General features: G+C 40.3%; 1 protein-coding gene across 2 annotated transcripts in view; it reads left to right on the top strand.

Moving 5' to 3' along the window:
* The window catches only part of LOC122811043, a 442,144-nt gene that overhangs the window by 261,743 nt on the left and 154,522 nt on the right, over positions 1 to 25,879 (top strand). The gene's annotated exons all lie outside the window — the stretch shown is intronic.

The following is a 25,879-nucleotide window of genomic DNA, read 5'->3' on the forward strand; positions in this document are numbered from 1 at the left end:
CTTGTTTTGTTATTTTTGCAAGAACCCCCACTCTTGCTTTGCAGTTAGTCAAGAAAGATGTTGAAATCTCAGTCTCATACAATATGTAATTTACAATACAAAGTTTTTTACATAGTCAGTATATTTAACCATACAAGAAAATTGTGGTATTATCACAAGACTTCTTGATGCTGGGGATAATGTTGTCAACAGTTTCTGCCCTGCACATTTCATAAATAAAAGATGAGAAAAACGAGCTGTGCTCCACAGAAAGAAGAGTTAAACACACCTACACACACACACACACACACACACACACACACACACACACACACACACACACACACACACACACACACACACACACACGTACTATAATAACACTCATCAAAAATGAAGTGGAATGAAATACACAATACTGAGCCATTTCATTGTCAATTAGTAATACCTAAACACAACAAAACAAAATAAATGCATTTACATTTGTGGTCATAATTCTTCTTACTTTGCATAGGTAAATAAAACAAAAATATATATTTGTATCACCCTCAACATGGGAGCTCTGTGCCCACATTCCCAATGTTTGAATGTACTAATGTCACAATTACACCATGACACAATGAGTGAAAATAGATCAAATCAAGCTATATTCAACCTCCTCATCTTCAAATTAAGCTATATTCAACATCCACAATTTAAACTATACAATAATTTAATGAAATTCATAGATGACATTTCTACCAACTAAACTTCACCATGACAAAGGGAACACATGACCAAAACAACTGTAGCTCTCTGTATCTATATCCACACACACACACACACACACACATATATATATATATATATATATATATATATTGACCAGCATAGTGGATAGCATTGTCACCTCACAACAAGAGGTTCCCCATTTTGATTTTCAGCTGGGCTACATGTGGAGCCTGCTTATCTTCCTTCTCTTTATGTGCATTTCTTCCCACATTCCAAAGACAAGCATTAGGTGAACTGGACACTCTAAATTGGCTATAAGTGTGTGTGTGTATTGTGGAAGAACTACCATGGCAGGGTTAGCCACCTGGTGGTGTAAACCTTAGCTCTAGATGATTGGAACTCTTGAAATGGCACCCTGAACCCATGTTCAAAAATGTGAAAAAGTAGTTTTGTGTGTGTGTGTGTGTGTGTGTGTGTGTGTGTGTGTATATTTACCTTCCGAAGCCTGAGGAGGTTACTTGTACCATCCAGGGTATTCTAAGGGGTGTTTGATGCCTAGGGCATGGTTTAATGGCTATCACTGTCCTTCAGAGACATAGGTGCCAGACCTGTGGTGGATGTTTGATTTCCCATCCACTGGTCTGGGCTATTGTTGGATAGGGTTAGGTAAGGGCTCTGCTTCATATGGATGTGAGGTCTGTTCCAGTGAATGGACATTCTCTGAGATACATACCTGTCCCTCCAACATGTCCTATTTATGTCATAAGCAAAGTTTAAGTCCTTAAATCTCATAATTATAATGCTGTTCATTCTGTGGATATGCAAAATGTCCATCTAAGTAAGACCAAAGGATGCCTTTATGTCAAGCATAAATTTCCTATGAAGTCTACTACAGACAAAATGCTAAACCATTTATTAAAAATATTTGAGAAAATCAGGAGTGTTTTTTTCACGATTAGCAGTCAAAGGTATTGCTGTAGATATTGGTTTATAGTGCCTCAGTTCCTGCAATTTTTTTTTTTGTTTTATGTCAAGCATAAATCACCTTTCAATAGTTCATAGGAAGCAAAGTAAAGAGACAGAGCTTTGAGGCAATCTGTATATGACATTGTGTTTACATCTTGTATTCTTTTTGTGAGGAATCTCTGTAGACATTCCAGTTGTTGCATATGCCTAGTCAGGCATATACCAAAGTGGCATTATTCTCAATGATGGGTCTGATGAGGGCCGAGTACAGTGTCACGTTGACCTCCATGGACCTAGATGCCATACCTTTACTTATAAGTTGATCGATATAGAATGAATTTTTTAAACACATGTTGTTTGAAGTCCAGGTTACTATTGATATATGTCCCCAAATCCCTGACTACTAGGCCTCCTATTATGGGTGTTTTATTGATGAGGTAGTTTTCCAGTGTGGCCAACTTCTCAAAAAGTACCATATGCATTTCTTGTCACTAAGGTTTAAGCCATGGCTTTGGCACCAGTCATTTGTTTGCATTAGCCATTCCCATAAGATGTTAGTATCTGGAGGGTTTCTAAGACTGCTACTAGTTTGTAGTCATCTGCAAGCTTGGTCAGCCAGAGACCCTTGATGTTGACCTTGACTTCCAAGAAGTAGATGCCAAAGAGGAGTGGACACAGCACAGAGCCCTGAAGGACTCTACTAGTGACCAGCCTATTTGTGGATAAGGTCTCCCCAGTCCAAACTCCCTGGGTCCTGCCTGACAGCCAGCTGACTACCCAGTGTGTGTGACATAAGGGTTTATGCCTATTGTTTTTAGTTTATTTACAATGTCTGAATAGGTTATTGTGACAAATGCCTTAGCTAAGTCATGGTAGGCGGTTTGTACCATTTTTCCCTCATATTGATGACCTTCTCAACAAAATCCACCAGGAGTACTAGACATGACATACCTCTGACAAAGCCAAACTGGGTGGTGTCCAGTGTCTTAATGTTTCCTATGTCATTGTTAATCTTTCCACGATAATTCTTTCCATGCTTTGCATATTACACTAGGTCTCCTCTTTTGGGTGGTGTCCAGTGTTGGCATGTTCCTTTTTTTATTGTTAATCATTTCCATGGCTTTGCATATTACACAAGTCAGACTAATCATATCTGTTGATGGTCCACCCTTATGCAAGGGGATGAGAGTTTCAGTCCTCCATCACAAGGCATAAAGCCTGTTCAGAGGCTGTAGCTGAACCATGACCCTTACAGGTCATATTTCATGCTATTTAGGAGGCATATTGGATTATGTTTGTGGCCAATTCATACTCAAATACTCGGGCCCATTGAAGCTGTATTCCTGGCCTTAGAGAGTGTAGCTAGGACTTGCACCCTATTCATAGTTGGAGGGGTTATGTTACATGGTATTGCCTGGGAGGTGGCTGTGAGTAAGTGGGGGTAAATTTGGAGCTGAAATTGTTGGCCACTAGATGTACTATAACTCCTCAGCTCTGTGAATGTGACTCCATATGCCAAGAGTTTGTCACACTTATGGTATGCTGCTCTTGAAGTGTCTGATATGACTGAAGAAGCCTTATGGTTTTCCTTGGTGTGGAAGGTATTTTTTTTTACCTAACAATTGGCTTTTTGGACTTAAATAACCCTGTTAGTTGTCCATCTAGTTTGTTGAGAGAGTTTTTTTCTTTTGCTTTGGGTCACTATTCCTAATTTTATCTATGGATTATTTTTCTTTTGTTGTACAACCTTTTTAATTTTGTATTGTCCCAGGGTGATTTGTTTTCATAGTTAGTTTTGGGATTATTTCTGGTAGGCACAGCAGCCTCTGTGCTACCACTGACATGCTTGTACAGAGTTTCTGCAAAGAATTCCACCTGTTGTCTTATCTGGATTTGGAGGGGCTTGGCATTTTTTGGGAGATTATGACTTAATAAAGGTTTTTTGCTTTGAGATGCTTCCTATTTACTACAGGCTTTACAAGAGTTGCTGAACTAATTTTTATTTCAAAGGAGACCGCTTTGTGATCTGATTTTACCAGAGAGGACATGACACTGGCTAAAGTTCAACATTCTTCCATATTTGCTAGTAACAGGTTTCTTCTTCTAGAAGGTGTATGCGATAACTGATCTTGGGTGTTTGTATTTATAAAGTCCAGCAATCTCTCTGCTTGCAAATTTGCTGTCATTTAGGTTTTCCAGTCTATAGAGAAGTAATTAAATCCCCCCATGAGTATGGTATTTGATTGAATGGTGAGTGTCTCCCATAGGTCTTACTATGAGCTATAGGTTTCCAGAGACATGGATTGTGACCTATAGCTAGTTAGGATATGGTATGGGATTTTGTCTATGGTAGTCTGTATGTGGAGAAACTCTAGCATGTCATCCTGTTTAACCAACCTAGAGACATGCTTGTTATTGATGAAGATTGAGACACCTCTACCTTTAGTCCTTGTCTGTGCCTCTGCTGGTCTCACTGCCAGCTTTAACTGAGTTATGCCTATAGCACCTTTTTTGTATATTTCCAGTTAACACCCATAGCTCCTTATGGCATCTAAATCTTCCTTCAGTTTGAGTTTTTAGCTAAGTGACTTACAAGCTAATAATGTAAGTAAAACGATTACTTGCCACTGCCAAAAAGTAGCTAACACGCAATAAGATACATAATTTCAAAATAGAGTTTGCTGCTCTCCACGACTGCAAATGAAGTGCTAAAATAAAAGCATAAAACTTTTAAATTTATTAGATACAACTTAAAAACTCCCAGATAATTTCCACAATGAGCACTTTCAACATAAGTCTTCGTCAGATCATTCATCTACTGGGAATGTTAATTTTCTTTTTAAAGTAAAAAGTCCAGCGTGCCAAAAACAGCTCTTTATCATGTAAGCCAATGATTGCCTTTCCTGTGAGCACACCTTTTTCTCAGCCTATAGTGGGTCTTCTCTCTTTCAATATAGGTTTTAAGGGAATCACAGCATTTAAACCTGGAGACTAATCAGCTCTTAAATTGATAATCCACTTGGTCTCCCTCACTTCAGTTTTGTTTGTAATATCACTTAACCTTGTTCCCACATAGACACGTGTCATTGAAAGAGAGAAGATACACCATAGGCTGAGAAAAAGGTGTGCTCACAGGAAAGGCAATCATTGGCTTACACGGCAAAGAGCTGTTTTTGGCGCGCTGGATTCTTTACTTTAAAAAGAAAATTAACATTCCCAGTAGATGAATTATCTGAGGAAGACTTATGTCGAAAGCACTTATGGAAATTATCTGTTTTTAAGTTGTATCTAATAAATTTAAAAGTTTTATGCTTTTATTTTAACGCTTTATTTGCAGTTGTGGAGAGCAATAAACTCTATTTTGAAATTGTACAAGCTTATAATAGGCAGAATTAGAAAGATCAAGGCTATATTAATAAAATGGCAATAAGAATGTTAATCTAGGCCATCCTGCAGTAGAAAAATCTTGATTATCTTATGCTTTTTAAGTTGATTGCTCAGAAAATGCTCTGTAATATAAGGATTATAGGTGGGTGGTTGGAATAATGGTTATGGTGTTTACCTTACAAATGGAAGGTACAGGGTTTGATTCTTATGTGGAGTAGTTGGATAGGATTAAAATGGCCTAAAAAGGCAGCCTTGTACTAATCTAAGAGCCTATGAACCTATTGATGTGTGCAAGCTGTAATATAAGTATTAATGAGTTAAAACAATTCTTGATTAACTGCACAGATGTTTGCATTCTCCATGGTGAAGAGAGTTTGGAGGGAGTGAAGCTTCTTGTTTATACTCCTGCCAGCAACACCTTTAGATTCCCGTGGGTTGATTTTGCTATCTTGGAAGTTTGTTAATTTGACATTGTCTGAAAAGGCTTTATGGGAGATCACAATATTTTAGCCGGGTCTGTATTGGTTCATTGAAAACTAACTTCAGTGAATGGCCATTCATCAAACATGCACATCATTAAACATTTTTCACAGGGCAGTGAGTTACTTGGCCAACATTAGTAAATTTGCCCATTTCCTTACTGTAGTGAGATCTCAGAGTTTATATATGTAAGTAGGGGGGCGCTTCCCCCACCCTGGTGGGTTTGATATACTGTGGTGTGTATGTGTGACAGTCAGTATGTTGGCCAGGTAACTCACTACCCTATGAAAAACTTTTGCTGATGTGAACGTTCGATGAATGGCTATTTTCTGATTGATGTTCGATGAACAGCTATTTGCTGAAGTTAATTTTTGACAAACTTATATAGACCCGTTTTAGCCAGTATTCAAACTTCTGAACTAGATAGGTACAGACCCTTCTTGCAGAGCAACACTGTTTGTTAACCATATCCTCCCATGCTGACAAATATTGTACCCCCTTAGAGTGACACCAGAAACTAAGCCAATTGTTAAAGTCAGTCATATTTTGTTGCATTGAGGCATATCCTTGTTGAAGGTAGGATGATGCTCAATGCTAGGCACATACCAGTCTGTGATACATAATCTGAGAGCTCCCTAATGTCTCCCTTCATATAGTCTAGGAAGGTACTTCTTAAGTAATTTCTACATAGATGGACAATGACTGAGTCATCCTGCTACCTGTCATACAGTGATTTGAGTGTGAGCATAGCTGGCTCCTGATACGTAATTGATCTTTAATTTCTCTTTGTCCAGCCTGCTGAATGGGGCATCAGTATGTTGCATGATGGAGACATATACATCTAGAGTCCTGAGTAATGTGTTGGCTTTCCTTATGGGATTTTTAGTTTTGCCTCCACTGGGTGTGACTGTATGTTTACTGTTAAGTGTTGCTTTTGTTGAGTATTGTTTTTGGCTTGTTCGGGATAATTTTTGTAGGTAGAGTCTCTGAGTGGTCTTTGGGATTTGGGAAGATTGCATTTTCGTGCCTCAGCATAAGTTGGCCTATGTGCAATGTGCGTATTGTGTGTGGTGGATGTAGCATTTCTAGCAACATGTTTTTTATTCTGTGCACTTGATTTCAAGAGCTTTGCTTCCAATGACATTGTGTATATATATCTCTATCAAATACTGTATCTATTTCTTTGAGGATTAAATGTTTGTCAGTGGACATGAAACAATTGCTATATTGTGTTAAGATACCCATAACCACCAAACTGGCTGCGGGCAAATTGGGAAGGTGCATATCCAGGATGTCAGGCCCTTTATTAGGTGAGGTACAAGGGTATGGTGCACAAGAGGTTAAATGGGAAATCTAAGGGTATATTTGGGTCTAAGGACTACACCATGCAATTTAATTGTTCCTCAATGTGCAAACTGGATGGTCTGTGCTTTTCAACTAGGAAAGCAGTTTCTCTGCAAACACTGATTTAATGGATTGAGTTTCAGAGATAGTTCTATAGCAAAATTTTACCTTCTTGATGTCTGCTACCATACAGATACTGTTAATCACTGCTGCACAATGAGCAGCTCCTTGTAAATGTGCCGAATTTATACAGGCACTAAAAACACAAACTAATGTGTGTTTCTATACTCAAATAGACCAGGGTACCACTTACTTCCACTAGGTGAATGACTTAGTCCTCTTAATGGAAAAAACACGCAAACATTTGTGTTAAGTGCAATACTATCCCAGTAATTTAAACAGAATGCTAGTTACGGCTAAGAAGGTGATTGAAAGCAAGATAAATGAACACCAAGATTAAATAAGGCACTGTAAGTCTACAGCAATGCCAAACAGTTTAACATGCCGAAAAAGCAGTAAATAATTCAGTGAATCAGAAGCAGTTCACTAAATAAATTTAAAAGAAGTGCAATTTTGTTTAAAAAGAAGTACTTACCTCTGCATGGATTGCAGTAGATGCAAGAAAATCTCTTCTGAAACATGGGTGAGAATACTAATAAGGCAATTTAAGGCAAGGTAAACCAGTACATTTGTGAAGGTATACAAGGTCAGGAAGGGTAAATTACATCATGGTCTTAAATTCTAAACATAAATCAGTAAGTAGGAGCCTTCCTGCAGCATCCTTACTCTTTTGCAAATCCTAACTTTACCCTCAACCCCTGCCTCTAACCACAACCATACACATTAGGTTACTAAAACCCCTTCCCTAACAGTATCACTAGGCATGGCACGCAGCACCTCATAAGTATAATACAAAAATGTATCCTCTTCCCTAGCTGTTATTCTGAACCTGCTCGGCAAACACTCATACATGATTTCTCTCTCATCCTTCTAACCTCTTTATGTCTCTTCATGGAAATTGGTGTTCACTGTTGCTTATTTCTCTACCTCCTGCAGTAAACCAGCAATGTACTCAACAATTTGTGATCTAACATCTGTCAACATTCTCTGCATTCAGTAGAATATGTAGCTATATCTATATCTGTTTGTGTGGATGTATATGCAGTTTATAATTTGTGGTACAATGATTTATAACTCACTGAACACAATGGAAAACTTTTATCTCTGTATCTGTGTGTGTGTGTGTGTGTGTGTGTGTGTGTGTGTGTGTGTGTCATAAAGAGGGTAAAAGGAAGAGTGAGAAATTTTGTGTGTGTGTGTGCGTGTGTGTTTGTGTGTGTGTGTGCGTGCGTGTGTGTGTGTGTGTGTGTGTGTGTGTGTGTGTGTGTGTGTGTGCGTGTGTGTTCTGAGACCCAGGATCTTAATCACTTGCTCGCTCATATTAGAATGAAAGCTGTGGCTTATAAAGACAGATGTGCTCTGTTTTGTGGAACACCTCCCTCCCCCACTGATGTGTACCTGTTGCATTGGTGTATATAAATTTCAGAGGGTGTGGAGAGCTTGCCTTCAGAGTGTGGGTAACAAGGCAGCTTGGACCCCCTGCAAAAACACTTATTTTAAACTGCTGCTGTACATTGCATGGGAGCTTTTAAATGCGAGTGTGTGAGATGTAAAGGACTGTATTGCAATCTTTGAACATCTGTTCTTCAGTTCTTATTTATTATAAACTTCTAAAGGCTGGGATGGAGTGATTGCATTAAAAATGAGTAATTTCAAATAAAATGTGATGGCTAAGTAACATTTCTTTGGTTTCAGTTCCTTGGGTATTTGCTCATTCACATTTAAAATACTTGGAAGTGTTTTGATTTGTCTTTTTGACTGACGTTAAAGTTTTGAATGATGTAATACTGACAGCTGAAAGTGAAAAAGAAGAACACTCGGTAGCTGAATATAACAAGCTTAAAGATGATAACAAACTGTGCTTTTTGACTAACTTTTCAACTTATTGGTGGAAACGTAACAGGCTACAAAGAAAACAGATGATAAAGACAGTTGGAAATACTGTCCTTTGTGGATGTTTGGCATTACCAAGGAGAGAAAGACATCGCTTTTTAAACGTCTTTACAAAGAATTGCTAGAACCACTGCAGATCATAAGTATGGAAAATATTGTTTTCTGTCTTTCAGTGATGTATTGTGGGGCAGCCACGGGGGTGCAGTGGTTAGCGTTGCCACCTCACAGCAAGAGGTTCTCAGCTGGGGTGCCTTTATGTGCGGAGTCTGCATGTTCTCCCTGTGGTCGTGTGGTTTCCTCCGGGTGCTCTGGTTTCCTGCCACATCCCAAAGACATGCAGTAGGTGGATTGGACACTCTAAATTGGCCCTAAGTGTGAGTGCGTGCGTGTGTGCCTTCTGTGGAGGGTTGGGCACCCGGCTGGCAACTCGACACTGTAAAACTCCACTGCTAATCATGAGTGGACAGATGATCTGCTGTGGTGACCCCTAACCGGGAAAAGCTGAAAGAAGAAGAAGAAGTGATGTCTTACCACATTAATCAGAAGATGTATATTTGTAGAATTTTATTCCCAAGTTGTTTCCAGGCCACACAACTGGTTCCACTTTTTCTTTTCACTGCCTGGACTGTGGAGAATAATGATGCATTTCTTTGCATTCAGTTTAAGACCGTGACTAATACACCAGTCAGTGGTCTGGATGAGACCCTCCTGGTGAAGTTTCTTAGTCTGATTTCACCCTTTGTGAGTTCTGGTGTTAGTGCCAGCTCGAAGGTGACTGACATCATTTGGGGATTAAATGATTGCACCTAGTTTGCAGTTGTCAGCCACAACCCCTTAGTTTTGACCTGAACTTCTGAGATGTATATATCAAACATTAGGGAGACCAGCACTGACCTCTGTGGCACCCCACTGTTAAGAGGTCTGCTGGTTGATGCGGAGTCATCAACTTTGATAGTGTGTGTCTGGTTTGTGAGCCATTTGGCAACCCATCTTACAACAAATGCCTGAGTAATGCCTGAATGTGGGATTGTGTTGAAAGCCTTTGGTAGGTCAAGGTATGCTTTGTGCACAGATTTGCCCTCATCAATGGCATTGTTCACATTTTCAAAGAAATCCACCGGCTTTCCCAGGCAGGATCTGCCCCTTCATGAAGCCGAATTGGGTAGGATCCAGAGTTTGGAGTTCACCTATATCTTTATTTATGAGGTCCATGATGATAGGTTCTATGGTCTTACAGATGAGGTTGGTCAGGCTTAATGGGTCTGTAATTTTCTGGGTCTGTTACTAGGCCACCTTTGTGGAGGGGAATAACTGTTCCTGTCCTCCATTCCACAGGAACAAAATCAGTGTTAGGCTATGATTAAAAACAGTACTTAGTAATGATGGTAGTTCATGTTTTTAGCCTGTTTAGAAGACTGTTTGGGATTTCATCTGGTCCCATAGAGGCTATGTTTCTTGCCTTGAACAAGGCTTTGAGGACCTGCTCTTCAGGTATAGGTTCATAGGTTCATAGGTTCATACTAGGCTATCTGCCCAAGGGCATTTATAAGCCTAGCCCATAGTTATTTGGCTTTCGCCACCCCTTTAGTTTGAATAAAACTATGCCTATTATTTTGCTGTGCCTCTGTCAAGCAGTAACACTGAAGTAATCCCTGGGGTATATCTACGATCTCCCATCCATTGGTCAAGATTCCTCTTGAACAAGGCCAGCGAGGTGCTCTGCCTCACATGTACCGGGATTTTGTTCCACAGCATAGGGAGTCTCTGGGTGATGAATCTGTCCCTCCAGCACGTTCTATTAATAACCATGTCAAGGTTTAAGTCTCCCGCCCTTGTGGTTCTGAGGGATCTAGATTTTTTGAGGTGAAGCATATTCATCAAATCAGGGTTTGACATGGCCTTATATGTCAGGCACAGGTCACCTCTGAGCAAGCGGTATGAGACTGAATAGAGCTGGAGTTCTTTCAGTCGGGCAGCATAAGACATTTTTGAGACCCTTTATCCTTTTGGTGAGGAACTTTTGGGGCCTTTCCAGCTGCTGCAGGTGTCGGGTCAGATACATTCGAATGGGGCATTGTACTCAATCATAGGTCTAATGAGTGATGAGTACAGGGGCGATGACCTCCTTGATCTAGATGTGAATCCCTTCATGATCAGGTGGGCAATGTAGAAGGTTTTCCTAACTACTTTAGCAACATGAGTGTCAAACGAAAGGCTACTGTCAACCTGGGTCCCCAGATCCCTAATGACTTCTTCTGTGCTCAGTGGATTGCCACCTATATGGTAGCTAGGGGTAACCTTGTTTTTCCCGAAGGGTATGACTATGCATTTCTTGGCATTTAACTTTAGGCCATGGCTCTGGCACCAGTTATCCGTTTCTGTGAGGCCCTTCTGAAGGATATCTGTGTCAGATGTGTTTTCGACTATGGCGCCCAGTTTGCAGTCATCTGCAAACTTTGTCAGCCATAACCCTCCTGCGTTTGCTTGTACTTCAGAAAAGTAGATGCCGAACAAGAGTGGACCCAGGACTGAGCCCTGTGGGACACCACTTGTGACAGGCATTGAGTCTGACATGGCTCCAGCAACTCTGACCCTGTGGGTTCTGTCACTTAGCCAGTTTGCAACCCATCTTGTGATGTATGGGTTTACATTCAAGCTGATGAGTTTTTCGATGATACCTGAGTGGGGTATTGTGTCGAAGGCCTTTGCCAGGTCAAGGTAGGCTGTATGGACTGCCTTTCCCTCATCAATGGCCTTGGTGACTGTCTCGAAAAAGTCAACCAAGTTTAAAAGGCATGATCTGCCTTTGACAAAGCCAAACTGGGTTGGATCCAAAGTCTGCAAGTTCCCTATGTCTTTATTTATGAGTTCCATTATGATCCTCTCCATGGCTTTGCAGATAAGGCTTGTCAAGCTAATGGGACGGTAATTTCCAGGGTCGGTGGAGGCACCGCCCTTGTGAAGTGGGACCACAGTCACCGTGCGCCACTCCTTGGGTACGTATCCTGAGGTGAGACTAAGATTAAACAGCTGTCCTAACTGCGGGTTTAATTCCTCATTGAGTTCGTGGAGCACACAGCCGGGGACACCATCCGGTCCCATGGATGCTGTGTTTTTTGCTTTGGAGAGAGCAGTTCTCACCTGGGCGTTGGAGATGTTTGGAGGGCTACAATCCTCTGGTATAGATATCTCTCCTTTTGGGGGGGGGGAGTTTGCACTGAACCTGTCAGCCAGTATGTTGGCAATGTGTGTAGGTTCAGTAATCTTCACATCATTTTGAACTAATTCTGAGCATATCTGGGAGTTTCCTCCTAGGTTTCTAACATAGCTAAAGAAGGCCTTATGATTGTCTTTTGAGTCCTTGGCGATTTTTCTCTCAAAATTTGCCTTGGATGATTTTATGAGAGCTCTTAGTTTTTACTTATAATGATCAAAGGTGTCTTACCTTTCCAGGATTTTGCTCTATCTTGTAGTAGCTTCCTCCTTTTGTTGTAGAGCTTGTTTATGGCTGGGGTCCACCAGACTGGACGCTTGCCTTTGGTACAAAGAGTCTTAGTTTTGTTTGGGATTGCCTGATCCATGCAGTCCTGTAGGTGCTGGTAGAAGGCATTTGTAAGTGATTCAGCGGTTTGAGTAATGTTTACCACTGGCTCAGGGGCCTTAAAGGAGACCACACTAGTTTTTAGAAGTGTGAAGTCGGCTTTTGAGAAGTTTTTCACTATGGTCTTTTTATTTCAGGTGGGGCGGGATGAGGACCTCCAGCGAGATTAGTTTATGATCTGATCTCACCAGTGAGGGGTATACTTCGGTGTTGAACATTGTGATCCCATGTTCGTGATGATGAGATCAAGTATGTTTTCTCCTCTTGTGGGGATGGTGACTAGTTGTTCCATGGCATTTGAGTTTATGAACTCCAGGAACCTTTGGGCTAGAGTGTTCGGGCTTGAGTAGTGTTCCCAGTCTATATTAGGGTAGTTGAAGTCACCTAGTATGATGGTGTTTGGAGATACATTTATCCCCTCCAATGTTTTCAGGAAGGCCATGTGAGGTTCCTGAGTTTGAGAGGGTGGCCTGTAACATGCTACAAATTGCAGAGCAGTCTTGCCTATGGTTAATTGCACCTGGATGGTCTCCGATGCATCGTGCGTTGCCACCAACCTTGAGGTGTGGGTGTCCTTTATGAATATGGACACCCCCCCTCCTTTCTTGGTGTTGTCCGGATTTTGGGGCCGGAACGCATGATATGAGGTGAAACCTGATAGTGCTGGGGTGCTCTCAGGAGCCTTGAACCAGGCTTCTGTCACAGCACAGACATCGATGTTCTCCATACTGAGAAGGGCCTAGAGTGCGTGCATCTTGAGATTGAGACTTCTGGCATTGAGCAGCATTACCCTTAGTTTTTTTACTTTTTTGTGTTCTAGGGTGGTAGGTTTAGAATTTGAGCCCTGCCTAAAAAAGGCACTATGGGGGTGGCAAGAGCCTTTGCCAATATCCGGAAGCCTAGGGGTGACAGGTGCAAGCCGTCCCTTGCGAAGCAGCGTGGCTTGTCCAGCATGTCATCCCAGGCAGACAGACACTGGATCCCCTTTGAATGACACCAGAATTTAAGCCAGTTATTAAAGCTGATCATCTTATCACTGTATTGTGGCATCATTCTAGGTGAAGGCAGGATACTGCTCAAGGTCAGGGTCATACCTGCCTGGGCTACATAATCAGAGAGCTCCTCAATGTCTCTTTTCATGTAGTCCAAGGAGGTACGTCTCAGGTCGTTGACACCAGCGTGGACAATGACTGAGTCGTACTTGTACCTGCTGTTGAGAGACCTGAGTGCTTGCGTTATGTGGCGGATTCTAGCGCCCGACAGGCAGCTTACTGTGACCTTCTCCTTACTCAGTCTGGTGAGCGGACGTCAGTGTGTCTGACTATGGAGTCACCTATGACAAGTATGTTTGGTGTTGTATTTGGCCTTAAGGGCAGTGACTGCTTTGCACACTGATTTTGTTGTTTATGTGTTGTTTGTGTGGTGTATTGAGTTTGCAGTTGCTTGGGTGTCTGCTTTGGAGGCCTCTGCTGTTTAGGTAAATTTTTACTCAGAGCCTCCGAGTATGTTTTAGTGTGTTTATGTGTTTGTAGGGTGTGATTGTAGGGTGGGGGGGGGGGGTTTGATGGAAGTTTGTTGTATGTTAGGAGTGGATTAGGGAGTGAAATTTTCACCAAACCTATCTGCTAGTAGGTTTGCGATCTCTGTGGGATCAGTGTGTGAGATACCATTGGCTACTAGTTCTGCACATGCTGGGGTCCTACCCTTTAGGTTATGTACATAGCTGTAAAAGGCCTTATGGTTATCCTTGGCTGTATTTGCTAAGTTTCTCTCAAAGGAACCCTTGAAGGATTTGGCAAGTTGTCTTATTTGCCTGTTGAGGCTGAGGAAGGTGCTTTTCCATTGTTGGGGCCTTGTCTTTGATTTTCTTGGACCACAATGGTAACTTGTTTTTACTTGGGGCTCTGGCTTTGACTATTTCTGATATGGCTGAGTTTATGCACTTATGCAAGTGATTGTACAGGACTTTAGTGTAAGCTTCAGCATGGTTACCATTCTAGCTTGGGGTGGGGCTTGGAATACATTTATACCTTCACTTAGGATGGTATAGTTTGACTTGGTGAAGTTGTTTAGTCTAATTTCACTCTTTGTGAGTTCTGGTGTTACTGTCAGCTTGAAGGTGACTGACCTTTGGTCATTTTTAACTAATGAGGGTCTGACCATTGTGGCAGTGCATCTGTTTGACATGTTAGTGAGGACCAGATCCAGAACATTTGCTTCCCTTGTCGGGGTATGGACAATTTGTTCCAGGGCATTTGAATTAACAAAGTCAAGAAACTTTTGCAATGGTGAGTTAGTAGGGCTAGTGTAGGTTTCCCAATTGATGGTGGGATAATTGAAATCCCTCATAACCAGTGTGTTCGGTAAAATTTGGATTTTCTGCAGTTTGGTCAATAGGCTTCGTGGGCATTGTGACCCATGGAGGGGAAATCTATAACTCACTGTGACTTGAATGGAGGTCGTACCCACCATAACCTGGACCTGGAATAACTCCATGGACTTTTCCAATCAGACTAGACAGGAGGTGAATTTATCTCTAATATAGATTGAAACACCACCTCCTTTGTTTTTTTCTTGTTCATTTTGTGGTCTAAAGGTGTGGAAGGCATTGTAGCCTTGCAAGACCGGGGTGCTCTCCAAGGCCTTGAACCAGGTTTCTGTGACTGCACAGGCATCTTCATCTTCTAGTGTAGAAGTGCTTCAAAGCAGTTTAGCTTTTGGTTTAAGTACCTAGCATTTAGCAGCATGAGCCTTATTTTGTTCTGATTGGCTATTTTCACATTGGTAATGTTGTTTTCGAGACCTTGCCAAAAAAGGCATTATGGGGAGGTAAGATACTTTGCCAGCATTTAACAGCCTAGAGGTGCCAGGTGGAAACTGTCTCTGGCAAGCTAACGAGGTTTTTCAACCATGGCTTCCCAGGCTGACAGGAACTGGATCCCCTTTGAATGACAAGAAAAACTGAGCCAATTATTGAAAAAACATCATTTTTTGTTTATATTGTGATATCATTCTAGGTGAGGGTAGTATGCTGCTCAAGGCTAGGAACACACTCACCTGGGACACAAACTCAGAGAGCTCAACCATGTCTCTCTTCATATAGTCCAGTGAGGTATATCTCAGGTCATTCATACTAACATGAACTATGAAAGAGTCACAATGGTATTTGTTGCTGAGATACCTGAGTATATGTGTGATCTGACAAATCCTGGCACCGGTCAGTCAGTTCATCATGATTTTCTCCTTGTCCAACCTGGTGAGTGGGACATCTGTGTGTCGCACTGCTGAGTCTCCAATGATAAGAAAATTATTTTTCTGAGTGCTAAGCCTTACTGGCTTGATGGGTGAGACACTGGTGTTGCTGTCTGTCATGGGTGTTGTGGGGACTGTGTTAGTTGTAGCAGTCTTATGTTTTGGAGGTCTCTGGTGTTTCACTAAGCTTTTTTGAGAGAACCTCCATGTATGTGGATTTACATGTTTGATGCATACTATGTCTATGAGTAGTGGCATGTGTGTATAAGTAGTGGTACTATGAGCTTATCTAGTGGTGGATGAATTGGCAACCTTTCCCATGTTACTGTTTTGAGTGAGAGACAGCATGGATTCTAGATTCTTGGTGTAAATACATCTCTCATACTCTAAACATCCATGTGCAATTGCTACACTGCCTCACGTGACCCAAGTCAACAAGGTTGCCATGCGAAACAAGGGTAGTCCAACTGTTCATATTGCTAGGTTGAAGACTGTCCCTCGGGGTGGCTATTCAGAAATGATCATGGAAGAGCTCAGTGGATAGATATTTCTGCCTGGGTTTTAGAGAAAATTTGTTGATTTAACTGTCTGGCTTTGGTGCCCAACTGCACAGCAGTGCAGGGTACTACGTGACGCACAAACAAGTAGAAACCTGCTCAAATGCAGGGCTTAAATACCAGAAGCTAAAAACTTGAAAAAATAAATTAAAAAGATTCAAAAGGACCAATGAGAATGCTTATTCCAAGCCCTAGCCTGGCATCCCTTTACCAGGCAGGTCTCAATCAGCATAATTCTCTCAAAAAAGTGCAGATAGGCCCCTTCCAATCCATGATGGCCTGGATAATGTACTCAGGACAAACAAACCACTACAAACAGTTTCAGAAGCAGCAAGCCTGTATTTGGACTATGCTACAGCTACTAGCTACCCTAGTTTCTGCGGGAAACACTACAGAATTTTCATACAGCAGAAAAATAACAGGGAGACACTCAAACTGTTTAAACCAGCAGAAAATCAGCAGGAGGCTCTAAAGAATGTTTTAAAAATTTAACATATCAGTTATTTAAACACTACTTGGCAGAAAACCCAGAACAAGTAGAGCAGATAGCTTAATAACAGTGACAAAATACCAGCAAATACTTGAAACTAACAAAACACCTTTGTAAACAGTGAAAACAGTAGCAAAATTTGATTTAACAGACACAATAAATTACTAAATCTGCAAAAAGTTTATACTACCCTCTAAATGAAGCTCCCTCTGAACATATATATATATGTTCAGAGCGACTTCACACTTCTAAAGACTAGTGTGGTCTCCTTTAAGGCCCCCGAGCCGGCGGAAAACAGTACTCAAGCCGCTGAATCACTTACAAATGCCTTCTACCAGCACCTGCAGGACTGCATGGATAAGGCAATCCCAAGCAAAACAAAGACTCTTTGTACCAAAGGCAAGCGTCCAGTCTGGTGGACCCCAGCCATAAACAAACTCTACAACAAAAGGAGGAAGCTACTACAAGATAGAGCAAAATCCTTAAAAGGTAAGACACCCTTGATCACTATAAGTAAAAAACTAAGAGCTCTCATAAAATCATCCAAAGCAAATTTCGAGAGAAAAATAGCTAAAGACTCAAAAGACAATCATAAGGCCTTCTTTAGCTATGTTAGAAACCTGGGAGGAAACTCCCAGATATGCTCAGAGCTAGTTCAAAATGATGTGAAGATTACTGATCCTACAGACATTGCCAACATACTGGCTGACAGGTTCAGTGCAAACTTCTCCCCCCCCCAAAAGGAGAGATATCTATACCAAACGATTGCAACCCCCAAACATCTCCAGCGCCCAAGTGAGAACTGCTCTCTCCAAAGCAAAAAACACAGCATCCATGGGACCTGATGGTGTCCCCGGCTGTGTGCTCCATGAACTCAATGAGGAATTAAACCCACAGCTAGGACAGCTGTTTAATCAAAGTCTTACCTCTGGATACGTACCCAGTGAGTGGCGCACTGCAACTGTGGTACCACTTCACAAAGGCGGTGCCTCCACCGACCCGGAAATTACCGGCCCATTAGCTTGACAAGCCTTATCTGCAAAGCCATGGAGAGGATCATAATGGACCTCATAAATAAAGACATAGGGAATTTGCAGACTTTGGATCCAACCCAGTTTGGCTTTGTCAAAGGCAGATCATGCCTTTTAAACTTGGTTGACTTTTTCGAAACAGTCACCAAAGCCATTGATGAGGGAAAGGCAGTCCATACAGCTTACCTCGATCTGGCTAAGGCCTTCGATACAATACCCCACTCGGGTATCATTGAAAAACTCATCAGCTTAAATGTCAACCCATACATCACAAGATGGGTTGCAAACTGGCTGAGCGACAGAACACACAGGGTCAGAGTTGCTGGCGCCATGTCAGACTCAAAGCCTGTCACAAGTGGTGTCCCACAGGGCTCAGTCCTGGGCCCACTCTTGTTTGGCATCTACTTTTCCGAAGTACAAGCAAACACAGGAGGGTTATGGCTGACAAAGTTTGCAGATGACTGCAAACTGGGCGCCATAGTAGAAAACACATCTGATACAGATATCCTTCAGAAGGGTCTCACAGAAACAGATAACTGGTGCCAGAGCCACGGCCTAAAGTTAAATGCCAAAAAATGCATAGTCATACCCTTCGGGAAAAACAAGGTTACCCCTAGCTACCAAATAGGTGGCAATCCACTGAGCACAGAAGAAGTTATCAGGGACCTGGGGACCCAGGTTGATAGTAGTCTGTCATTCGACACCCATGTAGCTAAAGTAGTTAGGAAGACCTTCTACATTGCCCACCTTATCATGAAGGGATTCTCATCTAGATCAAGGGAGGTCATAGTCTCCCTTTACTCATCACTCATCAGACCAATGATTGAGTACAATGCCCCATTCGGAATGTATCTGACCCGACACTTGCAGCAGCTGGAGAGGCCACAAAAGTTCCTCACCAAAAGGATAAAGGGTCTCAAAAATCTGTCCTATGCTGCCCGACTGAAAGAACTCCAGCTCTATTCAGTCGCACCGCTTGCTCAGAGGTGACCTTTGCCTAACATACAAGGCCATCTCATACCCAGATTTGCTAAATATCACTCACCTCAAAAAATCTAGATCCATCAGAGCCACAAGGGCGGAGACTTAAACCTTGACACGGCTATTAATAGGACGTGCTGGAGGGATAGATTCATCACCCAAAGACTCCCTATGCTGTGGAACAAAATCCCGGTACATGTGAGGCAGAGCACCTCGCTGGCCTTGTTCAAGAGAAATCTTGACCAATGGATGGGAGATCACAGATATACCCCAGGGATAACCTCAGTGTCACTGCTCGACAGAGGCACAGCAAAATAATGGGTATAGTTCCCCATACTAAAGGGGTGGCGTAAGCCACAAAACGATGGGCTAGGCTTGTAAATGCCCTCGGGCAGATAGCCTAGTATGAACCTATGAACCTATATATATATATATATATATATATATATATATATATCTATATGTATACTTCAAAGATCTAGAACAGGTATAATTACTCTCTAATCTTTTATAGGCAAATGTTATTCTTTCTATTTAGTTGAAGAGTCCAGTATACTGTAAAGGACCACTTATTCTCTTAAGAATTATTTTTCTGTAGCACTTATGACAACTTTTTATAGCATGAAACATGCTGTAGTTTTCCACCAAAATGCCTTTAGCATTAGGAAGCCTCACCCTTCACTTCATTCTTTCTTTAGGGAGTTAAAACTATTTGAAGGCCATGGAGGTAGTTCTGTCTAGATAATAGAGCGATGCAAGTCAGATTAGGTAATTCTATCTCTACGAAAAGACCCAACATAAGTGGAAATATGACTGTGCCTTAGGTTCACCTTTCTTTAATTTCCAGTAGAGGCTTTCATATGTTGACCTTCCTTCACACCATTAAATCTAGCTAAGAGATAGATTATTTAGCACATCCAAATCCATATAATAAAATCTAAAACAAGATCTGTTAACTAGATGTTCTGAAGCTTGAAAACTAATATTCTATAGTTCTGAGTTCAAAAACATTTATTTTTAGTTTCCTTATTATGATTGCTAGAACCCTTAATAGGTTGTGTCTTGATTCTTCATTGAATAAGAACATCAATCTTGAGTCTTTTCTTTATGAAATGAATAAGCAAAGCAGATTTATTTGGTTTTACTGTGTTTAGGCCTGTAAAGGGATTAGACCAGACACCCTCACCCACCAACATGAATAAAATATACTTCTAGCTTATTCTGTGTTCCGTGGCAATTTTAAGGCCTTCAGAATTAGTCTAAAACAGGCAAGTGAGAGCACTATCAGATTTATTCTTTCTTTCTTTCTTTAAGGGGCAGGTTAAGCTAACTCCTCATATTTCTCCTGTTTTATTTATTTATTTATTTGTTTGCATTTGCTGACCAGGGTAGTATCAACCCACAATTCCTGAAGCAATATTGTCAAGACAGACACTAAAATTTTCATTTCTGTACGATTTATTCATCTAGCCGCAGTTGTCCTAGAGGATGGTTACTATCAGGAGACATGCCTGTTCTTGCCCTTTGAAATGCTGTTTCACAGTACAGATTATAAAATACCTTTGGCTGTCTGTTTATTTCAGTCTCTCTTCTAAGATCATAAAGATGTTCAAAATCAGATTCAGTGAGCAGGCATTCTGCCTCATACATATAATGGAAACATTTTGCAGAAATAAATTTATGTCTGCTTTCAAAAGAGGCTATTGATGTGCCTTCCAAGGAATAGTTGTACTTCAGCTATACTGAAAACTGCTATCTATGACTTGCTTCATGTGACAGTGCCTACTGCACACACATCTGTACACCTTGCTATTGTACTAGCAAAACATCTTTATAAAATTATTGCAACTAACTGCTATTGGAAACTGCATAAAAAGAAGTTGGAACATTTGGCTGAAAAAATATTTTAAATTTGTTTCAATGTAAATATTGCTAATTTGTAACTAACTATATAATATTTGTCCAGTACCAACTAATAAGATAATTCATTATTTGATGGTAATATTTTATTTTCAGATGTGTTATTTGTAATTTCCAATATGCAGTCAAGACATGCATACCTTAAGTATATGAAATATAGATAAACAAAAGGAAAAGGTTCTCATTATAAGCTCCAAATACATCTTACTGTAATTAGCATTGTTATCATATCTATTTGTCCTATGGACATATCTCTAGACACAAACTAAATTTGCACTTAAATGTTGCCATCTTTAACTATATTCCTCAATCCTGATTTTTTCCATATTCCCAAATGGATTTTGCATTGACCGTTCTTACTTAGATATCCTGCACTTCCATAATCCTACCCAAGTGAACATTTCTAATTGTTGCAAAAGAAGCCAACTTTTATTAAAAAAAAAATCTGAGAAAATTGTTCCAACTTTTGTTATGATTATAAGATAACCTTAATGCTAAAAAACATATGATTATATTACTGTCTGACCATAAGACTAACTTCTTGGGCCACCAATCTTCTTTTTGAATTAAGCACAATATTTCAAGGCCTCCTAGGGCATCCATTTGGACATTACCTTTGGTCAGTTGTGGAAGAAGATTATGCTTCCCAGATGTCTATTCATACATCTTTGTATAAAAACTTAGTCCTACACCTACTCCATTGAGTGGTTATAACCATTTTATTAATAAAAATTAAATCCACAGAAATTAATTTTTCTTTATTCCCTGTCCACCAAACAACTTTTAAACAAGTCTGCCACTGGCTGTTGATTTTGTAAGTCTCAGCCTGTTATCGCAGTACTTAAACAGAAACTTACTTCATGTAGACCACTTATTTTATCACTCTGCTCTATATTACTCGTCAGTATATATCCATAAACCAAGATTTACTTTTATTTTCATATTCTTTGACTTCAGCAAAACTGATGGTATTCCTTTAGTCACCCAACTCATCACACTTAGCATTATCTAGAAAATATATTGATTTGTACTAAACTTTTGATGAATGACTGTGTTTCCAGTTATCTATTTAAACTTTTAACTGTATTTATCAATGCATCTAGTTTACATAGCAAATATACACTACTTTATTTGGAAATAAAAAAGAATGAATGAGTAAACAGATTAAAAGTTTTAGATGATGAAAACACATGAAAAAAACTATGAAAAATGAGAGAAAAAAAACTCTGAATCCACTGTTGACTGATGAATCAAAAATTTGTCAAGATTGGACTTTACCCTCCATCTAGCATTTTGCGGCCTTTATGTCTATTTTACAATACTACCTGCCATTAGAATCTTCAGTATTTAAAATTTTTAATAATTATAACTTTGACCTTCTGTGATTTGATACCTTACATTTCAGGTACATCACGTCAAACCAATTTTTAAATTACAGGTTTAGTGACAAGAGGGCCCTTTCACATTTTCAGAAGCAGTATGCAATTGAAATAAAACAAATTGGCCATTTATTTTATTGCATTGTAAATCTGATAATTCAGACAAAACATATATGTATTTGATGCAACTGCTGGTATTCCTAGACCCTTTGTGGAGTTTCCCATAAGCAGAATGCTAGGAGTTGTAGCATTGTACTATAGATATGTGTCATTTCCCACTGGTATGTGCAATGTTGCATCTCGTGCTAAAAAAACATTATCATCACTGGATGACATACCATAACTTCACTGATCAGGATATAATTTGATCCCCTTTCATGAGAGTGCAACTTTGACATGCATTGAATGGCACATGCTATCCATGGACAGTATAGGAGTATATGGCCTTCTATATCTGTGGTGATAAGGGTGTGCATAAAACTTTCCATTCTGCATGCAGGAAGCTCTCAGAGATATACAGCAGATATAATTCTCCAAATATAGTGTATGCAACAATTTCCTTTGCATAGATCTTCTACAATTGTCTGATCATATATGGTTTCCTAACATACAGTGCTAACACCAGTCATGCCTTTTATGGCATATACTATCTCTCTGATATATTGGGTTCCATAGTTTACACACACAGAAGTCAAGGCTCCACATGGCCCACAGTGACAAAATTGAGTGGACATGAAAAGCTAGCATTCTGTGACCTGCCAGACAACTTGTGATGCATGTGAGGTCATAACCAATGTGTCCACCACCACCCAGGCAGTTCATTTGATTGTAACATATGGGAAACTTCTCAGCTATTTTATCACTTTCTTCACAGTAACATACTATAAGGACATCTAATTAGTAAGCAAAATAACTACGGCTGTTTATATGTGCAGCTACATGTTCAATGATTCCAAATGCATTAGCCACCAAATGCAATACTTTATTGGAGGTGTTACTGAATACCCATCAGAGCCTGATTTATGATGTCCATATGGAATCCATAGGCCATTGACAAACTTTTGTAAAACACTGCACATGCACACAAATATCATAACATCATAAGGTATGTGTTCAGTCTGCTTTTGGGCTGTTTTCACTGATTTGACATGTATGGGAGGCACTTTGGAATAACCTTGCCACATTCTTCAGGATACTCCTAGCATATTGCATGTTACATAATGTTGATAACGAGAGAGGTTGGGCATACAGGTATAGCGCTATAGTCAGAAGGCATGCCATCATGGCCAGCAGAGAAGGTGAATATGTGGTATAGTCCAGATCATTGCAGATGAAGTGATAGTATCTAATGCAGACCTACGATCCTTGATAACCACAGTGTGATATTACTCAGAACATGATGCATGCAGCATTAATATCAAACTGTGGTAGGCACTGCATGGTCATACTTCATTGTGCAGCTGACATTACCATGTACATCATAAAGGAATGAAATTGGAGTGGGTTGCATTCATCATGTACACAGATGGCTAGAGCCAAAATGCCATATGATTATCTACACTCACAGGACTTGAGAACATGCTACCATAAGAGGAGGACAGGAAGGTTTGTAGAGTGCCACTATATGGCTATGACCTGTGTCTAATCTGCTGGCTTGTTGCATTAGGTTTTGTGGTCTCTCCCAGAAGGGATGGTTTGTGACAGCAAGATTAGTGCCATTGTGGAGTTCACTGACAAGGTGTCCTGCCTGTGGAGGTTTTATGTCATTGCCACCTATGAAGACAGGTGACAGAGTGCTGTATAATTCCAGATGCAGGTGAGAACTGTGTACATTCCAATGGCTCTTCACACAGCAACACGTGGTTGCACACTAACCCAAACATGGACAACAGTCTCAGTGTCAAAAGGGATGGCAGCAGTGACAGTCCTCTATGCAGAAGTGGACATCCAAATGGTGTGTGCTGTTGTAGACCGTATAAGACCAGTCAATACTTTGACTATAAGTCCACGCCCTCTTGGATGCCACACAACACAACAGTCAGCTTTCTAATGTACTGGGCTACAGAATGCTATGCTTGAGCGATAACCAAGCTCATCTGCTGACTGATTCGGAGTACATTCATATGTCAAGGTCAACTGTGGCATGTGGTACAACCGAATACCCCATCAAGGTGGCACAGTGGGGTGTATGCCAACTTCAGACATAGTATGGTCATCAGCTATCACAACTGCACAGTAAGCATAGCTGGTACTTGCAACTTTGGACTTTCCCACACCCACACTGAGGGCAATCAAGTACAAGGTTCATCCATGGGTGCAACCACTCCTTCAGCCTGTAATCTGCACACCCAGTATGTGGCTAGACAGTGTCACCGTATCATCATTCTGTGACTCTGGTATCTGTTTCTCATCATCATAATAAGCTACCCTGTAAAGCTATATACAGCAGTCTGTTATTCTGCCACAGTCCCTACAGGTGTCACTGTAGCAATGCTTTGTACTGTGAATACACATAAAATGACACAAAGAAATGAACATGAGTGCATGTGATAGAACTGTGTCCTTACTGCACTTAGAGTGCCTATGCAAGGTGGATGACAGCATCTCAAACTACCTCTGCTAATATCCTGACATGGATGGATATGTGATGTTCCAATAACAAAACATGGATAATGTTTGCCATGGTCAGCCTATAATCACCATGTGCAGATATGGTATACAGGAATCTTCCAAATAATGTAGTAGTTCACTGCATCATCCACTGAGCTGTTTGGACTTGGTTCCATCCTAATGCTAGTATCCACACTTCCAGGGATTATTCCATAACTGTTGTCTATCACAAAGACACTAAAAACTCTGATTCTGTCAGCATATTTCTCCTAGGTACTCTGCCACTTGTATGACTTCTCAGCTGTTATAGAAAATACTTTTCCTTGATTATAGCATTACATGTCAGTATCCACATGCATGGCACTGTTGTAAGGTATGATTGTGACCCCCCCCATGGCAAATATTTTATACATTACCATTTGCATATCTCACAGCATAAAGACTTGCAAGAAACTCCTCTTTTGAACAGGTTCATGTGTCCTGAGAACTTGTAGCCAATATCATTTTCAACAAGGGTTAAATTATTTAATCTGTGCTGTCTACCTCATCTGAAACAAAATAAAATAGAATAAAAAAAAACCTAAAAGTTGTCATAATAGCTATGGAATGGAGAATAACAAAAATGAAATTTAGGATGGGGCCAAGGAAAATGGCATAAAAGCAGGATTAGCACATTTTATGTTAATGAATGTACGTGACATATTTTAGGATGCACTAACCCTCTTTGTATGCCCCGTTGCTCAATTTTTGTGGCCCAAAATTTATACCTTTATTTTTGCTATTCTTCATTTCATAGCCATTGTGACATCTACTATGTTGGCTTGTTATTTATATATATATATATATATATATATATATATATATATATATATAAACTGCTTGCCTTACAAAAAGATGTTCTATGTCCATGACATTTAACAACTCAGTCATCGTATGGCCTTATTTATAAACAATATAATCATGGAGTAAAAAATACACCATCCAATCAACTTACTGCAGTTTGTCTTAACAATCTCTGCAACTTTCAATGTATTTTTACAAAGTATTCATGCAGGCATTTATTTATTTATTTTGGTCTCAAATCATTCAAAATGAGATCACCAGATAAATTTAACATTGCACTACAGCAAATGCATTTTTTACTCTTTCTGTGATTTTAGTAAGTTAATCAGAGAACC

The sequence above is a fragment of the Protopterus annectens genome, chromosome 9.part0 (assembly GCF_019279795.1).
Source record: "Protopterus annectens isolate FY-2018-M chromosome 9.part0, PAN1.0, whole genome shotgun sequence".
NCBI lineage: Eukaryota > Metazoa > Chordata > Ceratodontiformes > Protopteridae > Protopterus > Protopterus annectens.